General features: G+C 41.4%; 1 long non-coding RNA gene across 1 annotated transcript in view; it reads right to left on the bottom strand.

Moving 5' to 3' along the window:
- The window catches only part of LOC140909937 (uncharacterized), a 149,653-nt gene that overhangs the window by 46,930 nt on the left and 81,370 nt on the right, over positions 1–21,353 (bottom strand). Inside the window, exon 3 of the long non-coding RNA XR_012158385.2 lies at positions 881–1,022. This is a non-coding gene — a long non-coding RNA (uncharacterized LOC140909937). The remainder of the gene's footprint in view (positions 1–880; positions 1,023–21,353) is intronic.

The raw sequence follows: 21,353 nt of genomic DNA, 5'->3' as shown, positions 1-21,353 counted from the left end.
GACCTGAAGAAGAGCTCTGTGAACTCAAAAGCTTGGTCTCTCTTACCAACAGAAGTTGGTCCAATAAAAAATATTACCTCACCCACCATGTCTCTCTAAAAGGTGAGAGGAGAAATATAGGGTATGTGAACATTGAGGGAAAAACAAAACAGTCGAGGAGGCAAGTCTCCGAACCTGACTCTGCAGACTTGGGCTCATAGGGCAACAAGAGCAATGTATGTAGAGGTTGCTGCTTGGGCTAGAGCTTAGGCTCTGAAGCCTGCCTCCCCCAGGTTTCAGAGATGGACGTCCAGCAACTACACTGCTGGTTTTGGTGCTGTAACACGAGACCTGTGAGCTCGAGTCTGTTGACCCAGAGACTTGTTGCTGTGGGGTTTTTTGTTTGTTTGTTTTTCAGTATAGGAGACCCACTATGTCTCATTGTGTGTCAGAATCTAATGTTATACGTCACACACTTAAGATAATCTCCATTTTATTACTGTATTTCACTTACATAGCATGCATGTTTGTCTTTGTGAAAATCTGAATATACGAGATATTAGGTTTAACATGTGTGATGCATTCCATGTCTGACTACTTATCTGCCTCTGAGAGATAGTGAGTTTGTGTATGTCCATATATGTGCACGGAAAAAGAACATGCCACCAGCTCTATGAATCTAGACACTCTGCTCATCAGTGGAATAAGAAGGCATGCGTTGCGCTTGAGAGCAGGGGAACAGAACATGCAAAGGCTAGCATGGTATGCAAGAAATGGATTTGAAAAATGGCTGGACAAGAATTTATAAATTGCTTTATTCTGCTACAGGATCCTGTAATCTGTGGGGATCTTGAAACCCTTCCCACCTCCTTTGTTGGCTGATTTGAAAAGGCACTCTTACCAGAATGTCTTATGAGACAGCAAAGTGTTTATGTTCTGGTTCATTGGTGAAATCTTTTCTGTTCTCCTATCCTGGGCAGCCCTCAAAGCACTCCAGTAAAACAAAGTTTGCAGATCACGGCAAGCATCCGGCTCACAAACATCTGGAGGGGGAAGGAAAAAAAAAGATTTTTTTTGAAAGCTGTTCCGTTCTCAGAAACCTGACGCTGGGCTTACATTCTTGTCTCTCTCTCCCTTCCCCCCTTGCTCGTCACACATTCACACCCCATGTATTATTCTTTTTTATCAGGCAAGACAGCAGCATTTGGAATAGTTCAAACTGGTATGTTAATCATCAAGAAACAACTTGTAATTTTTATGTGGTGGATCTGTACTTAACTGCTGAACACACATGCAAGATTCTAATATGAACAACAGACTATGAAACCACAACCAGCACATATAAGACTGGTATCACAGAGATAGCTGCTTAGCCTGAGACTCCTATGGCCTTTCCTTTTTATCTTTGTTTAAACCAGAGATGCTGAGACAGAATCCTTTCCTTAGAGACACTCAACACATCCTCAATCAGATGCCATGGGACATCAGTAATATTTAAAAATTACTTTTCAGCTATTCAGATGAATCTTTAAGCTATAATGTGGTGTATATTGCTATGTACATGTAAGGCTCTTTTCTATGGGCTTCACCTTTAAGCATATACTTTGCTCCTGTAACCTATCTGCAAGGGCATTCCCTTTGTGACACACCAAGATGGCGGCTTTGACATGGTGAATCACACAAACTGTGCTTTGTCATGGAGACAAATCTAAGTGATCCAGACTGAAAATACACACTTGATCTTTGTCTATGGAGAAACACAATATTGATCTGCAACAAATCAGGTTTCAGTGTGAATCTTATCAAACACGAAACCATAGATTTGCTCTCTGCAATAGTCGCAACTTCAAATCTGTATCTTTCAAGCTGCTATGATAGGAGTAACCTTCCTTAAAATGTATGCTTTTCAGCACAAAACAGGTGGTTTGATATAATATTTATGGGTTTCAGCCACTTGAATTATTACTGGTTGACATAAAACTCTAGAAAAAAGAAAAGGAGTACTTGTGGCACCTTAGAGACTAACCAATTTATTTGAGCATGAGCTTTCGTGAGCTACAGCTCACTTCATCGGATGAAAGCTCATGCTCAAATAAATTGGTTAATCTCTAAGGTGCCACAAGTACTCCTTTTCTTTTTTTGCGAATACAGACTAACATGGCTGTTACTCTGAAACCTGTCATAAAACTCTAGGTATATACAAGTTTGGTCAGCAAAACAAGTTTAAACATTAAACTATTATGGTCTGTGTTATGCAGGAGGTCAGACAAGGTGACTATAATGGTCCCTTCTGGGCTTAGAATCTAGGAATTTATGATTTTAGAAATAAGGGAGTAGAATATTACACAAATATTATACCCCAACCCCAGATTTTACACTAAATCTTTTCACATCTTAATGAGAAGTTGTGCAGCTGAGAGATGAAAGATTAAGTTGTCCTTGTTGGCTGTGGGATGTTTGCCAAACTCTCCTGAAATAATTGAGAGTAGATGGAAAAAATTGTCTCACATTCTGGTCATATGAGTGATGAACAAGAGCTTTTTCTGTTTCAGCTCATTAAAAATTAACAACTACAAAAACAATAATGATCAGGACACATAATGGTCTGAGTTACTAGCAAACAAGCAAAGGAACTAATGAAAAATACACAGATGACATATTTAATCATGTTGTTCCTAAGTCCTTCTGCTTCTTTGCTGCTAGCACTGGTGTTTTTCCAATTGCCAGTGTTCCACTGGAAGGTCAACAGGGATTGTACAAGAATTGGCCCTGAATGTGTATTTGGCATTATGTATTCATGCTTCCAAAGCCAAGTAATAATGCAAGGGACATTCTACGATGGTCCCTAAACTGGGACACTAAATAGGAGTGCTTATAGAAGACATATGGTGTATACCAACACACCAAGGCAGGTCAGGCGTTACTGTTTTTGACTGGCTGACTCAAGGCCTCTTGGGGACATGGATTTCTTAAGATAAATTAATTCCCTTGTCCCCATTCTCCTCCCGGGATCATGTCCCATCACACAAGATGATCCAATATGACCACAGGCCATCAATACTCATGAACACATACAACCATGAACCAGACTCTGTGAACTCCCCTTCCTACTGTGACTATGGGGTTTATGGTAGTTTAAAGATGGCTGGGGCAGTTTGACACTATGATTGCCTTTAGTCACTGTGATTACATACGTTTGGTCTGGGACCTTCAGAGAAGCTCCTTTCAGCCACCCACCCTCTCTATTTACTCAGGCCATAGCCCTTATTCTGACCGCGATTGTTAACTGTGCATAGCTGGTGCAATGCTCTCCACACAGTCAGGGCCAGCTCTAGGTTTTTTGCCCCCCAAAGCAAAAAAAAATTTGGCTGCTCCCCCTTCTTTTTTGGCTTTTACACATATTTGCACTTTGCAAGGTTTTGGTTTTTTTATTATTATTTTTTTTTTACTGTTTAAAATTTTAAAAAATGAAAACAGAGAATTTGTAGTTAGTGAAATAAAACAATTTCCTACTAGTGTATTCATTTAATTTTAACAAAATCACAATTACAAACAATTTGGGTTCAACTATACACTGTAATGAAAAACATTAGTGTCTTCCGGTGCCCCAGTTTTTCATAAATTAAAAGAATTTATATGAACTGAATTTTTCTGGTTTTTATACTTGCGTAGTCTTTCAATAATTCAGTGAAATCTAAATTTTTTTCATTGGTACTTTCAATTGAAATTAATGCGAGTCCTGACAAACGATTTTGAGACATAGCTGACCTCAAATAATTTTTTAGTAATTTCAGTTTTGAGAAACTGCTCTCACCAGAAGCCACTGATACTGGTAATGTTAAAAGAATGCATAATGCTATAGCAGTATTTGGAGTGCAGTGCTCGGGGCTGTACATCCCGCCCGTGGGCCCCCAGCCTGATCTCAGATGCGGACCCACCCTTGCAGAGGGGACAGTAACCGACAGAGCGGCTAGGGGGGTGGGTCCTTTTTTTCCCCCCGGTCCACTCAGTAAACCAATGAGCCCCTGCGTGGGGCGGGGTGGTGGGCTCAGCGCGGGGAAGGGGTGGACTGGGGCATCTGCCCAGCACCAAGCCGCCCGGGGCAGCAGGTCCCTTACCAGCCGCGGGTCCTGCCCTGATCCCGGGCTACACTCTGCTCAGCTCCGGCTCCTCTGCCGCTTGTGACATGTGTGGCGGGGCGGACGGGGGGGAGGAGCCGCATCGCCCCGCTCCCCTGGTGGTGAGGTCAGGACCGGCTCTAGGCACCAGCAAAGCAAGCACGTGCTTGGGGCGGCACATTTCCAGGGGAGGCATTCCAGCCATCCTTTTTTCCCCCCCGGCCCGCCTCAGTCAACCAATGAGCCCCTGTGTGGAGTGGGATGCTGGGCTCAGTGCAGGGGTCCCGGCCCGGGGGCGGTCCCTGCCCTGGCCCCGTGCCGCCGGGGGAGTGGGGCGATGCGGCTCCTCCCCCCCGACCGCCCCTGCCACACGTGTCACGAGTGGCAGAGAAGCTGGAGCCGGAGCCGAGCAGAGCCCAGAATTGAGGCAGGAACCGCGGCCGGTAAGGGACCCGCTGCCCCGGGTGGTTTGGTGCTGGGCGGGCGCCCCTGGTCCGCCCCCTCCCCACACTGAGCCCGCCGCCCTGCCCCACGCAGGGGCTCATTGGTTGACTGAGCGGGACCGGGGGGGAAAAAAAGTCTGGTGCCACCCCTGGAAATGTGTCGCCCCAAGCACATGCTTGCTTTGCTGGTGCCTAGAGCCGGTCCTGCCCACAGTACTGTGTTCAGAAGGAGGAGGGGGTGCATTATTGTGCTGACTGTTGAGTACTTTGGGCTCTTTGTAGGCACTGGTGTAAATTACACCCTTTTACTCTGCTGGGGGTGGGATAATCAGGTATTGAGTTCCTACTGATGGGCCAACATTTTGCATATGATAAATTCAAAGTGACAGTACTCTAATGCAGGTATGGTATCCAGTGAAGAAGCATGCACAGATCCAAATTCTGATCCTGGATCTTCCAAGGGTATGTCTACACTGCAATTAAACATCTGCAGCTGGCCCATGTCAGTTGAATCAGGTTTGTGGGGCTCGAGCTATGGGACTATTTAATTGCAGCGTAGACATTCAGGCTCAGGCTGGAGCCTGGGCACTGGGATCCCACAAGGTGGGAAGGTCCTGGAGACTGGGCTGCAGCCCGAGACAAAACACCTACACTGCAGTTAAACAGCCCTATAGCCCAAGCCCCATGAGCCCAAGTCATCTGACACAGGCCAGCTGCAGGTGTTTAACTGGAGTGTAGAATTGCCCTGAGTGGCTATAGCTCTGTGACACTCTGCAGTTTTGGTTCACAGGGGTTTGCTGAAACCTTTTCGTTCTTCATGGGGCATTTGCACCATGAGTTTTGCTTTAGTTTGGAGTTTGAATTTGAATGACCCACATTTTAAAAAATCCGCACTTGAAGTTTGGCTTGATTGAACTTGACTAATCTTTTGGCAAACCTCAACCAAATTTCTATTTTGTAACAAAATCTCAAACCAAGCAATGTGGCTTCACAAACCTCTGCAAAGTAGCCCCACTAGCACTCATATGAGCATCTGATGACAGAAGACCCAATCTCACCACCTTTGGGAAGCGACTCAACTTGTACGGTGCTTGGCTAAAAAACCATTCCCCACCCTTGAAGACATAAAACTATGTAGTCATAGTGCTCCCAAATCGAACCAGCCTGAAGTGCAAGCATCATTCACAAGTTCTTCAGTTCTCCTGGGCATGTGTGTTACAGTCACACACAACTAACTGAGCTGTCAAGCTGTCCAGAGTAGAGCTGCTTTTTAAATGGCTTTAAAGAGTATTGCCAAGAAGTATAGTAACATTATTTAAAGACTTTTTAAAAAGATCCCTTCCCCTTAGTACACTCTTGGCTTGTACTTTCATTTGGGGAAAAATGCTGCTATATTTCTTAATGACATTATTTAAAATCCTTTTAAGGAGCAGTTTCTCTTCTTTTACCCAAACGATTGATACCTGTGATAAGATTAACATTTCTGAGGTGGGGATGTGGAAGAAGACTGCTCCTTAAAAGGATCTTAAATAATAGGGCAGCAATATTTCATAACAGCATTGTCTAAAAGCCTTTTTCAAGCAGGAAAAACCAGTGGGTTCTCCTTTCCCCAGATGTACTTTCATGGCTTGTATATTCTTCCTGGTGTTTGTCCCACTAGCTTGGATGGCTACACATGGTCCCACTGCTGCACCTATAATTCAGACATAATGAAACTAATGGAATGGCACTGCAGCTTAAAGCTACATTTTAAAAAGCAGTAGGTGTGATTTAGCAATGTACAGTATATGGATTTACCTGTGCACAGGGATTTACAAAATGGTGCCTGGGGAGTTAGCTGCAGGACTTCCATTAGTTGCTTTGAAAAATGATCTTCAAGGACCACTCAGTAAAAAAGAAAACACCTGCAAAGCATAATTAAAAACAATATAGCAGGTCAATGGAGACTTTTACCTCTAGGGCACATGCTGAAGTTCTAGCCTAGAAGGGGTGGGCTAATCAGAAAAAAAATGTATTTTGGCTTTGAGTTACATGTGTACAAAGCAGAAGACTTCCTGCCAGATTTGTCAAGCAGGCACCTTTCATGGTACTGAAGTCACCTAACACCTCTCTGAACCACAATAAAAAACCAAGAGAGAAACTGTGGACACATTGAAATCAATGGCAAAGGAAGTCAACTATTGACTTCAGCGAGGTCATGATTTCGCCCCTCCTTTTTAGAAACTGTTATAGTAACAGTTCTCATGCTGCACAAAACTTACCAGGGACCATGTGTCAAATGAATTCACACAATAAAGGACACAATAGAAAAGAGTGAAGGAGGAAGCCTGAAATGATTTGAGATCATTTAAAATATATATAATGTGACTATTACAGTTTCATTATCCACTATTTCTTAAGCCAATTATTTAAGCAACAGAAAAATGGGAAAACAGGAGACCTGCATAGAATGAAGATAAATGTGGTTCTCTGCAATGAAGAAATCACTTGAAATAAGAAGCAACTGAACAGTATTGTCTATGCCCCTTTTGTGACATATGTGGTATGCTGTCATGAGCCAGCCATTTGTCAGCCACCTGTCTCAAGAGATGGCTATTTCTAGGAATATTGGTGCTGTGGCTAAGAACTCTTAAAACCTCTAAGTTATTATTATTATTATTAATTATAGTATTTCCATAGTGCCTAGGAGCCCCAGTCTTAGAATAGGACCCCACTGTGTGAGGTGTTGTACAAACACAGAACAACAAGATGGCCTACTGCCCAAAAGAGCTTATAATTGAAGTAAAGTTAACTGATTTGTTCAAGCCCCAAAGCAGCCTTTCCATTTGTCACTCTAGTTTTGCGTGTGCAAAATTTTGGCATAAAATCTCTCTTAGATTTGCATGCATGCAAATATCATTTGCATATACAGATTGGCAATACTTTTCTAAAACCGCCTCTGATGTTGAGGGGGTCTTCAGTTTTGCTTGCTTAGCTTTAAACACCTACGCCAAAATTTTCAAAATTGGGGGCCTGAAGTAAGGTAGCTTGAGTTAGGCATCTAAATAGGTGGCCTGATTTACTGAGGTTCTGGGTCACTGATATAAGTAAAAGCTATGGGTGCTGAGCAATTCTGAAAATCAGGCCAATTACTCACAGGCCAAAATATACTTTTAGGTGTCAAACCTTAGGCCTTGTCTTCACTGAAATTGCTGCTCCAGGCTGCTGTGGTGCCAGGGAAAGGAACTGAAAGCAGAGGGACTGTCTCTCCTGTGTCCTCAATGCTCACCCTGTTGTCAGCCAGGCGGCATGGAGAAGGAAACTGCCTGACTGGAATGCAGATGGGACAAAAGAGAGGTCTGGGAATATGGCAAAGGAAGTAGACTGGAAACTTGCAGCTGGGGAAGAGACAGATTGTAAGAGCCAGGGTGAGAGTGGGAGAACTGTGACTGACTAGACAAAGAGATTACTGGGACAAGAGGTGTGGGGGGAAGACTGGGACTGGGTAGGCAAGAAGACTAAGACTAGGATAAAAAGCCCAGTATAGTGGAGACTGAGGCTTCCTAGGCAAGTAGACTAAGATGAGGAGCTGGGGACAGTGAAAGAAAGAAGAGGACTGAGGCCAGGACAGGCTGGAGGGGACAGGTTTGAGAGAACAGGGCAGAAGATCTGTGGCCACAAGAGCACACTCCCTTCCAGAACCTGGAACTGAACTCTGAATTCCTGAGTCTCAGCATTCCTCTGCTGTCAGTAAAAGCTGTGAAGCCCATTGGCAAAGTCTCTCTCTCATTCCCCTCTAGAGCTGGTCACCATGGGGGATGACAACCTATTACTGCTACCAGAAAAATCTAGGAAGTCACACATAAAAAACTATGTTAAAAGAACATTTCAGTTGTTAAGTCAAGCACTCAAAAATGAGGAAATGCTAACATTAAGGCTGCCTGAGCAAATCAGACCCCTTGTGTGTTTCCACTGATACAGTCATTAATTATAGGATCCCTTACTATTTTTTTCCACAGGACTGCCTCATTCAGTGCACAGACTGGACCTGCTCTGTGGATCAATCAGGACTGCAAAGTGACAGAAGCTGTTGTCTGTAGGACCCCTGCCTCATTTGTCACAGAAGTTGGAAGACATGTAGTGAATGAGGCAAGGGATTGCAGGAAGAGAAAGAATGGACTCATAGTTAAGGCACTTGAATGTTGTCCAGAATAATTATATTCTACCTCTGCCACAGAATTCTTGTGTGATACTGGGAAAGTCACTTAAACCAACTTTTAGCAGGTAGTCACTAATTTCATGTTCCTCATTTTCTGGGTGCTGGACTTGAGATGCTGGGGTCTGATTTGTAGAAGCTCTGAGCACTCACAATTGCAATTGAAGTCACTGAGAGCTGTGCTTTGAACATATAAAGTGCTATATAATGCTAATTATATAAAAATCCGTCCTAGGTGTCTTGACACCCAGTATCAGTGGCCACTTTTGACCTTAATCTCTTTTTGCCTCCATTCCCCATTTGTAAAATGAGGATAATAATATATCAATATCCTGGCAAGGAAGTTGTGAAAATACATTAATTAATGTTTATTTCATTAATGTTTGAATAGTGTACAGTAAACATAGCATTTTGCACAGACAATTCCTGCATTTCCTAACTTTTGAATGTTTGACTTTGAAACCTTAACATTTTTAATGTAGTTTTTTATATGTAACAAACACACGATATAAAGGTTTTATAGGGCATGAGTTTTGAAATGACTGTGCATTAGCCACAAGAGAGAAGTTTCTTTTTTTCCCCTTTCTCTTTCTGCCTTCACCCCCCAAACAAACATTGCCATGTCACAGGAAAAGAGCAGGGCAGGGGAAAAAATGGATGAGGCAGTTGCTTCTCGGCTGGAATCATAAACCATGAACATAATCAGAAAGGGGAGAAACACTCAAAGTTATAGTAAGTCAGTCACATTTTCTGCCAGCTCCTGGCCCTCCCCTAAAGAATATGGTATAGGTTGTACATAATCTGGTTGGCAACACCCCTACAGCAGAAAAAAAGAGGCAAATCACTTGTGTTCAAATTTAAATGCACCCCACGCCACTGTATGATGGATTCTCCACTAATATCGTTAGCTGCACATGCTACTAATTGTAGCGGCTTCTAATCCATCTGAGCAGCCAAAATGATATTAGCTTTCAATAGGATTTACATATATTCAGTCTTGTGTCTGCATCAGCAAGCAATTAAAATTTAAACTGTTGAACATGCAGCTTGCTGTAGTCTAAGTAATATTTAATAGCATTAACAATGCACTCCCCAATCAGCCTACGAATCTCTTTACAGGCTCATCAATTCACTAGCACCTCTGTGTGGCACAACAGGCATTCACTCTTATCCTAACAGCTTCCAGAGGAGGGCACTGTCATGTGAAACATGATCTAAAAGCCAGCTACACTGTCTGTGCCAGCAGAGTACTCTCTGTCTCTCTCATATAAAAGGGAAGGCGGAGGAGTTGGCATTTCTATGCCAGAGCTCAATGGGCTCAACAAAAGTTATTTAGAATAAAACAGCCATGAGAGTATGAAGAAGAGGTGCAAACAGGTGCAAGTGGCCCATGTAGTTAGCTGGTGAACCACCTGCTTTGGGGAGTGTTAGATAGCGCCAGACTGCACAGCAGTCTCTGTCCCATTCTGTCCTAGCAAATCCAGTTGGATCTCAACCAGAGATGTGCTGATCAGTGGTTATCTGTTTGTCTCCACCAACTAGTGGAAAGCTTGAGGAGTACTGAAGTACTGAGTACTGAAGCCCGGTCAGATGAGATTCTCCTTAAAGAACCAGATGGATCTTTATCAGAAACATATTTATTTGTAGATTCAACTACACTGAAATATTTGCCAATTCGTATTGTGTTCGCTAATTGTTTTGGTCAAAAGAAAAACAAAAGCAAAACCAAACCAAACAGAAAACTCCCCAACATCAAAATGTTTGTTCTGACACTTTTGAAACCAAATGTTTCAATTTTTCTGTTCAAAACAACTCTTCATTTTGAAATTGTCTTCAATTAGATTTAAAACATTTTTAAAAGCTAGAAACCAAAATGAAGCATTTAGTTTAGGGTTGACCAAAATATTTGTTTTTTTACCTCAAACCATTTTTTCTCCCAACTTTTTGATTCTCTGAATGTTTCAAAAAACTTCAGTTTCAGGTCAGCTTGAAATTTTTTTTTTAATTTTTTTTTGCAAATGCCATAAAAGCAAAATCTTTTATTGCCTAGCTCTAATGGTGAGTAGAAAGGATTGGGCTGCAGGTATTTACACAGCAATGGCATTTCTATTAGTGACCTGTTTTTCCATTTTAATGGCAAATCCCAATGGACCTGCTGAGTGCGCGTGAAGCCCAGCCAGAGCTCTCAGGCTCAGCCAGGCTCCACCATAGCAGATTGTGAGGGGGAGGCCCCTCAGCAATGTTTACCGTGTTCATTTATGGTCAACCAGCCCCTTCTTGAGGTAGAATTCACATGTGAGATTCTCGCATCCAGCTCCTTTACACCAGGAAAAGGGGTAGGAACAGCAGAAAAGGGCTCTAAAAGTTTGGATCAAGAATTCACCTGGTGCAAACACTGCAGAAAACAGTCATAAGGCTACCTTCTGAGGATCCCCTTTGCATGCCTGGGTGTAGGGGATGTGTGAAGGGCAGGGCTGATGGCATGAGGAAGGGGCTTTCAGCAATGCAGTGTTAGTGCCATAATTTAGACAGGTCTTGGGGGCTGTTAAAATTATTCCAGGGGCTGCTTAAAACCACCATAGTCCATTTTGCTGCCCTGGACTATGTGTTTTATGGTGTACTACTCAGAGGCACAACGAGGAATCTCACTGAAGCTAGAACTGATTTCCCATCTGTGATGCTGTGTGATTGAATCCGACCATTTATATAATTGATATTGCCACTGTTATACAACTGCAACAAATCTTGTACAAACCTGTCTCTTCCATATATAACAGCAAAGGGGCAGAGTAGCCATGTTGGGTGAGAAATGATACCTCCCTCAACATTCCTAAGTGGCCAGTTGGCGAGATCATGATGGAACCAAGGATGACCACCAGAGATGTCTGATGCCTGCTGACAGCTTTATCTAGAACTTTGTTTAAATTCAGAAGTCGACAAATAAGGGATTGGAATATCATCTGGAGCTCGCTGAAGAAACTGCTCAAACCTGCTGTCATTGACATCAGTGGCAAAACTCCCGTTGTCTTCAATGGTAGCAAAAGTGAGTGGGACTTAAGTACAAGCTTAAAGATAAGCACAAGTGCTTGCCTGATTAAGGCTCCTTTCCTGAATCAGGGCCAGAATCAGGTTTCCAGTGCAAATATGATCATGAATTTGAAATGTGCTTTTTATGAATATTCTGCAAAATTTCTGTTCCCACAAACATTTGTATTGTAAACTCTGTGGCTAGAATATTCAGGGAGAGGAAACATAAAAGGGCACTCACTTAGTAGCAATGAAGTCATTAAAACTGAATGACTCAACTGAATCTGAATGAATATTTGCAAAATTCCTTTTATAGTATTCACTCTGCTCTATCAAATAGTAAATTTCATTACTGTAAGGGTCTAACACAGTTGCTCCCACAGTAACATATTCATCCATTATTATATCATTTGCTCTTCATTTTAATTGTCTTGGCAACAAAGATCAGGTCTCTCTTTAGTGTTTTATACTCTGATATATCAGCATTTAAAATGTTGGAAGAGGAAAAAAATGCCAACTCTAGGTGAGGGCTATTAGTGTTGCTTTTTTCAAGTCTCTTGCTATGTGATTTATTGTGTCAGTTAAACAAAACAGAGTTCATCTGACTTGAGACAAAGTAGTCTGTTAAGGAAACAGACACGTAACAGGAATATATTTTCTAAACATTAAACCAAACATATAGAGAAATTTGAGCAAGTCAAATATCTTTTAAAGGAATAAACCATTTCAAAAAGTTAAATTTCCACTGCAATAGAATAATAAATAATAACACTTAGTTCTCAACAGAGTACTTTTCATCAGTAGATCTCAAAGTACTTTGCTAAGAGAGGTAAAGTTATCTTGCTCCTTATTTTATAGTTGGGAAAACTAAAGCCCAGAAAGGTGAAGTGACTTACTCAAAGTCACACAGTAGGTCAATAGACTAGGTGGGAACAGAACCCAAGTTTCTTGCCTCTCAGATCAGCATCAGTGTGATGACAAAGATCATGAGCACTGTGGTCAAGCGGTTAGTGCACGGGGCTGTGATTCTGGAGAGATGGTTTAGATTCCCAGCTCTGCCACTGACTCATTCTGTGAGCTTGGACAAGTTACTTTGACTACGTGGGCTTCAGTTTCTGCATCTGTAAAATGGGGATAAAAATGTTTATTCATCTTTGTAAAACTCCTTCAAACTCTAAAATGAAAATGTTCCATCAGCAGAAAATATCATTATCATCATCAATGAAGGAGACCTGCATCTGGGAGCAATGCACACTGGGGACCTGGAGACTGACGGTCACAAACTGACATGTTTAGAAGTTAGTTGAGTTCTCGGATGCAGAATTTGACCATTGGCCTTCAGAAGGAAGATGTGAGGAAGGAAACAGACAAGAAAAAAGATGCTGGTTGCTTGTTTCCAGAGCATCTGTTACAGTATAAAATATCCAAATGTTGGTCTCACCTTCTGGAGGTTATTAGGGGGCAGAATGGGACCACCTGGTCTCTCTGCTACAATGGGAAGGCAGGGATCAGCTGTGAAAAGTCACACCTGTTGCTTGAGGGACATGGATTCATCCAATCACTAGGGCCTCATCTACACGAGGATTTATCAGATCTATGGTTCCCAGTGGGTTCAGCTCCAGCAATGATACCACCAGTGGAACCTATAAAGCAGACAAGTCTCTCAGGAACTCGGGCTCTAGATGATAAAATGGCAAAATCATATGATCTTTGTCTCAGCAGTAGTTTCCATTGCTGCTGCCCCCAATGAAGCTGCAACTGTTAAGAATTACAGCTAGAGCGGGATGAAATTTTTTTGACACCCAAGTTTTGTATTGAAAAAAAAAAAAAAGCATTATTTGGTTCCTGAAGCCTAGTCGTTGAATTCAGTGAAAGAGTCTAAAATCATTTAGTTTGGAAAGAGTTGGAACGTTTCATTTCGACTTTTCGATTTGAAATGATGTTTCAAATAAACATTGGCCAATTTAAAAAAAAAAAAAACACCAAAAAACACCCCAAATGGCTAATGTGAAATGACCCTCCTCCCGCCTCCAATCATTTTGAGTTGACTTGAAATGACTTTTTTTTTTTTTTTTTTTTTGGAGTTTTTGTTTCAATGAAATCTTTCAGGAAGAAATATTTTGGTTTGAATTGAAATGGATTATTTTCGGATTTTCGGTTCGGCCCCCACAAACCAAAAAAAAACCCCATTATTCATTCAGCTCTGATTACAGGTCCAGAAATAGCCACGGTCTGCTTCTTTCCTTCTGATCTGCACTCTGCTCCCTCGTAAGTTTCTCATGTTATTTTACAGCTATATGAATACAAAGGTAGGCATCTATAGTATTCATAGCAGCTTATAGAAGATTGTTCATAGAGAGACTATGTGGGGAAATACCGTAACCAACTGAAACGGATATCCATATTTTGACAGGCAGAATAAATGACCCATGTTGAAATTTGGTCAGACAACTGGACCAGAATCAACACCTACTCTTATGAAAGTGTCTTGGAATCTTTAATGACCCTTGGTGATCAGGACCTTGGCTTTATATCTCCTATTAAAACTGTACTGCAGCAGTTCAGTGGCACCTAACACCATGCTGAAACAAAGATTAATTACTGACTCAGTGGGGTGTGAGATTTTAGTAGATCCCTTCCAACGGAATCTCAGCTTTCTTGTCTGCACAGTATTTTTTATACTCTATAATTCCAGTGGGGAACTAAGACCTCTAACAACCCCACAGAATCACAACAAAATTATGAATGCTTCATTTTTAGTGTGTCTTTGACTTTCAGCAGCCCCTCTCCCCAACCATATCAAAACAGTATTAGATAGGTTAAGCAAATAATGAGTTTTTCAGTTCTGTTTGAACCAACACTGATTTTTTTTCATTTTTTCCTCACTAAAAGAAAGAAAGAAATTTCAAGTTGAATGAAACATGTTGTTCAACCCAAAAGAGATTTTATTTTGCTTTTCGTTTTGTTTCAGGTGTTTTTCACCCTTTTAAAAAATGAAATGAAACACCATATCAAAATGAACAGAAGTACTTGTGGCACCTTAGAAACTAAGAAATTTATTAGAGCATAAGCTTTCGTGGACTACAGCCCACTTCATTGGATGCACAGAATAGAACATATAGTAAGAAGAGATAGATATACATACATACAGAGGAGGTGGAAGTTGCCATACAAACTTCCAAAAGAGGTTTCAGAGTAACAGCCGTGTTAGTCTGTATTCGCAAAAAGAAAAGGAGGACTTGTGGCACCTTAGAGACTAACCAATTTATTAGAGCATAAGCTTTCGTGAGCTTCTTGTACTGTCTTCTTGTACTGTCTAAATGGGCCATCTTGATTATCACTACAAAAGTTTTTTTCTCCTGCTGATAATAGCTCATCTTAATTAATTACAGGTTTCAGAGTAGCAGCCCTGTTAGTCTGTATCCGCAAAAAGAAAAGGAGAACTTGTGGCACCTTAGAGACTAACAAATTTCTTTGAGCATAAGCTTTCGTGAGCTACAGCATCCGATGAAGTGAGCTGTAGCTCACGAAAGCTCATGCTCAAATAAATTGGTTAGTCTCTAAGGTGCCACAAGTACTCCTTTTCTTTTAGCCTCTTACAGTTTGTGTGGCAACTTCCACCTTCTTTGTACGTATATATATATATCTTCTTACTGTAAGTTCCATTCTATGCATCTGATGAAGTGGGCTGTAACCCAATGCGCTAATAAATTTGTTAGTCTCTAAGGTGCCACAAGTACTCCTGTTCTTTTTGTGGATACAGACTAAAATGGCTGCTACTCTGAAATCTGTCATTTCAAAATGAAATGTCAAAACATTTTGTTTCAGAAAAGTGAAAACAAAACATTTAAACATTTCCAAACAATTTTTCCACTTTTTCCAGCTGAAACTATTTGCTAAATTCACCCAGAATTTGTGAATAGCTTTGATGCTCTGAAAAAATGTGTTTTCCCACATATTTACTATTCACTGAATTTTTCCTCCCAGCTGTATTATCAGGGTCACATCCTTAGCTCAGGTAAATCAGAAGAGCTCCATTGAAGCAGATGTCCACACTGCAGCTGAGAGGTATGTTTCCCAGTGCAGGAAGACAGACTCCCGCTAGCACACTAATAATAGCAGTGTGAATGTTGCAGCATGGGTGGTGGCTCCAGTGAGCTACCCCAGCGCAAGCCCACCTGATGCCCCGGGTCCAAGTGTGGGTGGCTAGGCTGAAGTGCTGCCTGTGCCACAACATCCACACAGCTATTTTTAGTGAGCTTGCTCAAGCTGCGCTAGTGAGAGTCTGTCTGTCTGTCTGGGCCGGGAATCACAACCTCCCAGCTGCAGGGTAGACATACCTGAAGCTAGTTGCGCTAGCATACCCCAGACGAGGCTCTTAAAGTATAAATCTTCACTTCTGCTCTGTGCGCTTGTCTCTCTGGGTATATGGCTCCGAGTCAGGCTGGACACCGGACAATGTCAATTTATAAGCAAGATAAAAGGTAGATGAATGGTTTTCTCTACACTTCTTTTTGGCTAGATTAGTCAGGCTCCAGGAAAAGCTGAAACTTGTCATTTTGTCAGGACCGGCTCTGGGCTCCAGCGAAGCAAGCACATGCTTGGGGCGGCACGTTGGCAGGGGCGGCCTTCTGGCCGTCCTTTTTTTTCGGGGCACTTGCGCTCTCGGAGCTGCGCCACTTAGACGGGGCAAGGGTGCCGCGCCCCCAGCTGCAGCGGAAAGGGGAAGCCCCAGCCCCGGGAGGCTGAGCTGCCAGGGCCCAGCCTCTACCTGGGGAGGAGAGGGCGAGTCCTGCTGGGGCTGCACCGCCTCCTCTGCACACTGGCTGCTGCGCTGCCTTGTGCCACCCCTTATATGGGGGCTTCTCTGTGCGGCCGGGCGGGGGAGGAGGGTAAAGCCCCTGCAGGCGCTGGGAGAAGGTGACATCACTCCCTCCACTTCCCGCGCCGCCTGCAAGCTCCAGCCCCACCTGAGCTTGGGGGGGCAAATTTTTTGCTTGGGGTGTCAAAAAACCTAGAGCCGGCCCCGCATTTTGTACAAGATCACTTAATAAACTGATCGGCACCTTACTGCTGCCTCATAATCACTCTGCTTTTAGAGATGTCCAAACAGATTAAATATCAAAAACAAACCATGAAGGACAGCCTCGTGAGAAGTGGATTATGCTAACTGAAGATCAAAGAAAGCTAACTCACGGCTAGCCCTCGGGTTCATTTGAAGACATAGCAGAGAAAGGTAAGTTAGGAGACCCTAGCTGACCAAAATTTCTTTATTCATCAGAATGACTCAGGGGTGGTGGTGACACACAGCAAATCATAGTTCAGACAATACCGTTCTTATAACAAGATAATTCGCCTCTCGCCATATGAAGTGCCCTGCAATCGAGCGACCTGATGTTAACTTTATTAAGGAAATTTAAGGGTATGTCTGACAAAACTGTGAACAGAGGGGAAAAAAAGCACTGGAAAGTATGCATAAACCATGGGATATGAGAAAAAAAGACCATGGATCAATGTTCCATAAGATGACATGCAGTTTATTTCCCAAATCATTCTTGTGGAGCTCAGACACTATGTTGATAAGTGCCTTCTAAATGCAGTAAAAAATAAATAAAATGAGTAAATATAGTGCAAAAGAATATTCCAAACAACACCACTCTTTAGTATTTGGGACCTTCCCTGAAAACCTATTCTCCTGCCCATAGTCCCATTTAAGTCTATTCCAAATATGGTAGTCATAAAAATCTTCCTAAATTTTCATTTATATGAATTTAATAAACAGCTGTACTTTCAGTTCCTATTTTTTGTACTGGCAGATTATTATTATAGGTTAATGGGATTACTCATATAATTTCATTGGGATTACTAAAATGAGTCATGTTGGCACAACAGGACCGGGACCTTTGGCAGTTACAGGCTTGATCTTGCAAGATGTTGAGCATTCTGGTGCCAGTCCAGCAAAACACTTAACTTTAAGCAGTAGAGTTCTCCCATTAACTTTAGTAAGACTACTCGCATGCTTAACATTAAGCATGCATTTAAGTGCTTTGCTAGATCAGGGCCAGAGAGCTCAGAACCTTGGGTAGTCTGCCATTGACTTCGGTGACAGTTGTACTTGTCCAGCATTTTTGCAAATCAGCCCACTTAATTAGATGCCTAAGTGTATGCACCCACATTTAAGAATTTTGTCCTATGATTCTAGTCCTATGAGCCACTTACCTACTGGAGGACTTTAGGTAAGTCATGTGTTAATCCTTTGGGACTCAGTAAACCCAGCTGGTAAAATCCAAGGGCCTAACCCTGCTCCCATTAAAGACAATAGAAGCAGGATTGGGCCCTAAATCTTCACTGAAAACCAAATATTACAATCAAAGTTTTCCATGTAAATAAATTACTTTTTTAAAAAATCCCCTAAATCCAGCAATTTTACTTAAATCTGTATACCTTTTAGATGAACCACGTTAAAGCAGGTTTATAGACAAAATATGTATGCTAGGTCCTTTGTTGTATACAGATGAAACATTGTTAGTATCTATACCCACTTTTCTCTGCGTACAAACATAAAAGAAATAGACAGAAACAGACATTTTAATGGGAGATTCTATAACCAGGGTCATCAAAACAAGATGAGAATGGTAGTGGCCAGCTCAGGGTGTGCTATCCATTAGCTATATCAAAAAAACAGACAACAGGAGGGGTGTTAAACCATGGAATACTTACCTTCCTTGGACTTCGGAGTCTCAAAGCCTCACAAGAATTTCTCATCAAATCTTGGGGTAGATTGTGGTATATAATTCATTTGACTGGAGCCATATAAATTCTGGCATAGATTATTCACTGGACTGGAGGTCAATACATTTAGCATGGGACAAGAAATTTGTTCATTAAGGGTCTGATTCTAAGCCAATTGCAGTCAATGGAAAGACTCACATTGGCTTCTGTGGGCTTTGGATCAGGCCTTAAATAGACTGCCAGCTGTAAAGGCTGACCTTGTCTGTATGCATAACTTTTATCCTGCATAAAGCATGTGTTCTGAAAATGTTTTGGTATTTAATTTACAAACTCCCTTAGTAGAAAACTTGACTCTCATTCCTACAGCATTTTTAACACAAAAAGCTATAATCTTAGTTAATAATGAACACAGCAAAAAAATTAAGATAAATGCTGATTCATTTTTAAAAGCACATTGGGGAACACATGGTAAAATACTACAAATAAGCAGAACTCATATAGTAAGAACATGATTTTTTTAAAAATTAAATAATGACTATTGAAACAATCTATTGCAGGAAATCTCCTGACTTACGCTGGGAGAAAAAAGATTCATGTTATTTAGGATACCTTCACCTGATATTTATTGCAAAATTTACAGTAACACTTTGAACAGGGTTTATATGACAGGATGTGCTGGATGCTATAGAGCAAATTTGGCTTGAAAAAGTAGTGAGTTCAGTTTTTGAAAAAGCCATCCCGGGTCATCTGCCTTCCTGAGTTGTAAACCTTCTTGACCATTTGTCGATGTAGACACTGAACTGCTCCAGCAAGGTGACTGCATTGTACGTGGCTCTGAGACTCACATAAGTGCAGAAAACCATCAAGGGAATCCAAGGCTGCTTTTCACTTGGCAGCAGTTCAGTTAGTTTGTCATCATGTTACTGGGCACCTGTCTCATCTGATTCATTTTCTTTTTGCACAAAACCAACTCTCTATCTTCATCTCTGCAATCTGAAGAAGTTTCCATTTTGTCTCCTGCCTTCAGGTGCCTTTGACCTGTAGCAAGGCTGTACGCTACTGCAGCCATGGTGGTATAATGAAACTGCCACAAGAGGGCAGTGTTTCAGAACATCATTGTTACGTTCAGACATGCAGCTCTTTATATTCATTTTTCAGTGATCTTTCAGGATTTATATATATTTAAGCTCAGGCGTAGTTTATTGCTAAGGGAAGAAAAGCGCAAAAGAACTAGGATAAAGAAGGTGGGCAGCACCATTATCTGTTGTTATGTAAGGTCAATTCTTCATGTAAAATCACGTGCATTTGCCTCATATCTGCCCTTGACATTTCTCATCATAACAGACACTTCATTTTCATTCATCTCTTCTGCAGCATTAGTGTCAGGAAGCTTAATGTGAAACCATGTTACATTGCAAGAGTGTTTTAAATGATTGTGATGCTGTTCCCCCTAGATATCATTGTCAAAGCTGAACATTTTGATCCTTTTACAGTGAATGACAAAGCTTTTGTAAAAAAATATTTTTAAAACTATAAATAATCCCAAATAATTAACAGAACATGGGCCAACCCCATCCTTATCCAAGGGAGTGGAGAGGTGGGCAGCTGAGCTGTGTCAGCTATACATCTGGTATCAAAGCTATTCTGCAGTTGCATATCGGAACAGTTCAGGGTCAGCAAATACAATGGACCTGGGTCTCTCAAGAGCACTTGTTTCACACTGGTGTCACTCCACTGATCCCAGTGGAGTTACTCCTCATTTACACCACTGTAATGAAGAGATCAGTGCTTCTTACTGCTCCTCTGAATGAGCAAGTGCTCAACTAATTCATGGGAAAATTTCCAAGAAAGCCTGTCAGAAAATGCTGATTCACTGAAAGCAAAATGCTTCATAGAAACAAGTCAATTGTGATGAAATTTCACTTTGGGGGAAAATAAATTAAAACAAAGCATTTTTAAAATGTCAAAACATCCCATTGAAATATTTCTGGAATAAAACATATTAGTTTTTCATTTTGGAATGATTTTACATTTCAAAATTTATTTGATATAAAAACATTTAAAAACTCAAAATTCAGACTGAAACATTTCAGATTTACCTAAATGAAACATTTTGATCAACCTGAAACTATTTTATTTATTTATTGGAATTTTGTTCTGTGGGAAATATCAAAACTTGTTTTTGTACTCTTTCAGAATGAAAAAAATTACAAAATTGTAGAATTCCTTGCAAAAAGAAAAATCCAGTTCCCACACAGCAACAGTGCTAGCCCATGGGGAGGCTGGATGTGCCACCCCTTAGCTCAGCAAAATGCAAAGCAAACATACCATCAGTGTGAAAAGGGTATTTCAGTTTCAACAGTCTAGAGTGTTATTAGTAACACAGAGTATTTTTTTTTATTTATAGCTAGGAGTGTCCTTTTACTTTGTCATTTTATGGACAGATTTGGGAGCTCCTGGGTGCAGAGCTCCTTTGAAAATTGGGTTCCTTCACCTAAGTACCTAAATGGGATGTGAGCAATTTTGAAAATCTGACCCAAGTGGTTGGTGTTGAAAACATTTGCTAATCTGGCTCTTAAAGTCTACACTTATTCTGTTGAGGGCAGGTTTTGCTACCCTTAAAAGGGTTGAGGAGTACTTTCTCCACAAGAAGTCCCCTTGGAGAAAAGAGCATGGGACATTTGAGCAAAGTCAGATGTTTACAATTTAAAAGGTGAAATGCAAAGTTTTAAAAAACCATATGTGAGCTCTGAAATCATTAAGGGATTGAATCAACTCTTGTTAAAGTCAATGGAGAGACTCCCATCAATTTTAAAGAGCTCCGGATCAGGCCCTAGGTTCTACTTGCAGAATCTTTAT

Source organism: Lepidochelys kempii, chromosome 4 (genome assembly GCF_965140285.1).
Source record: "Lepidochelys kempii isolate rLepKem1 chromosome 4, rLepKem1.hap1, whole genome shotgun sequence".
Taxonomy (NCBI): Eukaryota; Metazoa; Chordata; order Testudines; family Cheloniidae; genus Lepidochelys; species Lepidochelys kempii.
This window is presented reverse-complemented; position numbering and strand designations above follow the sequence as displayed.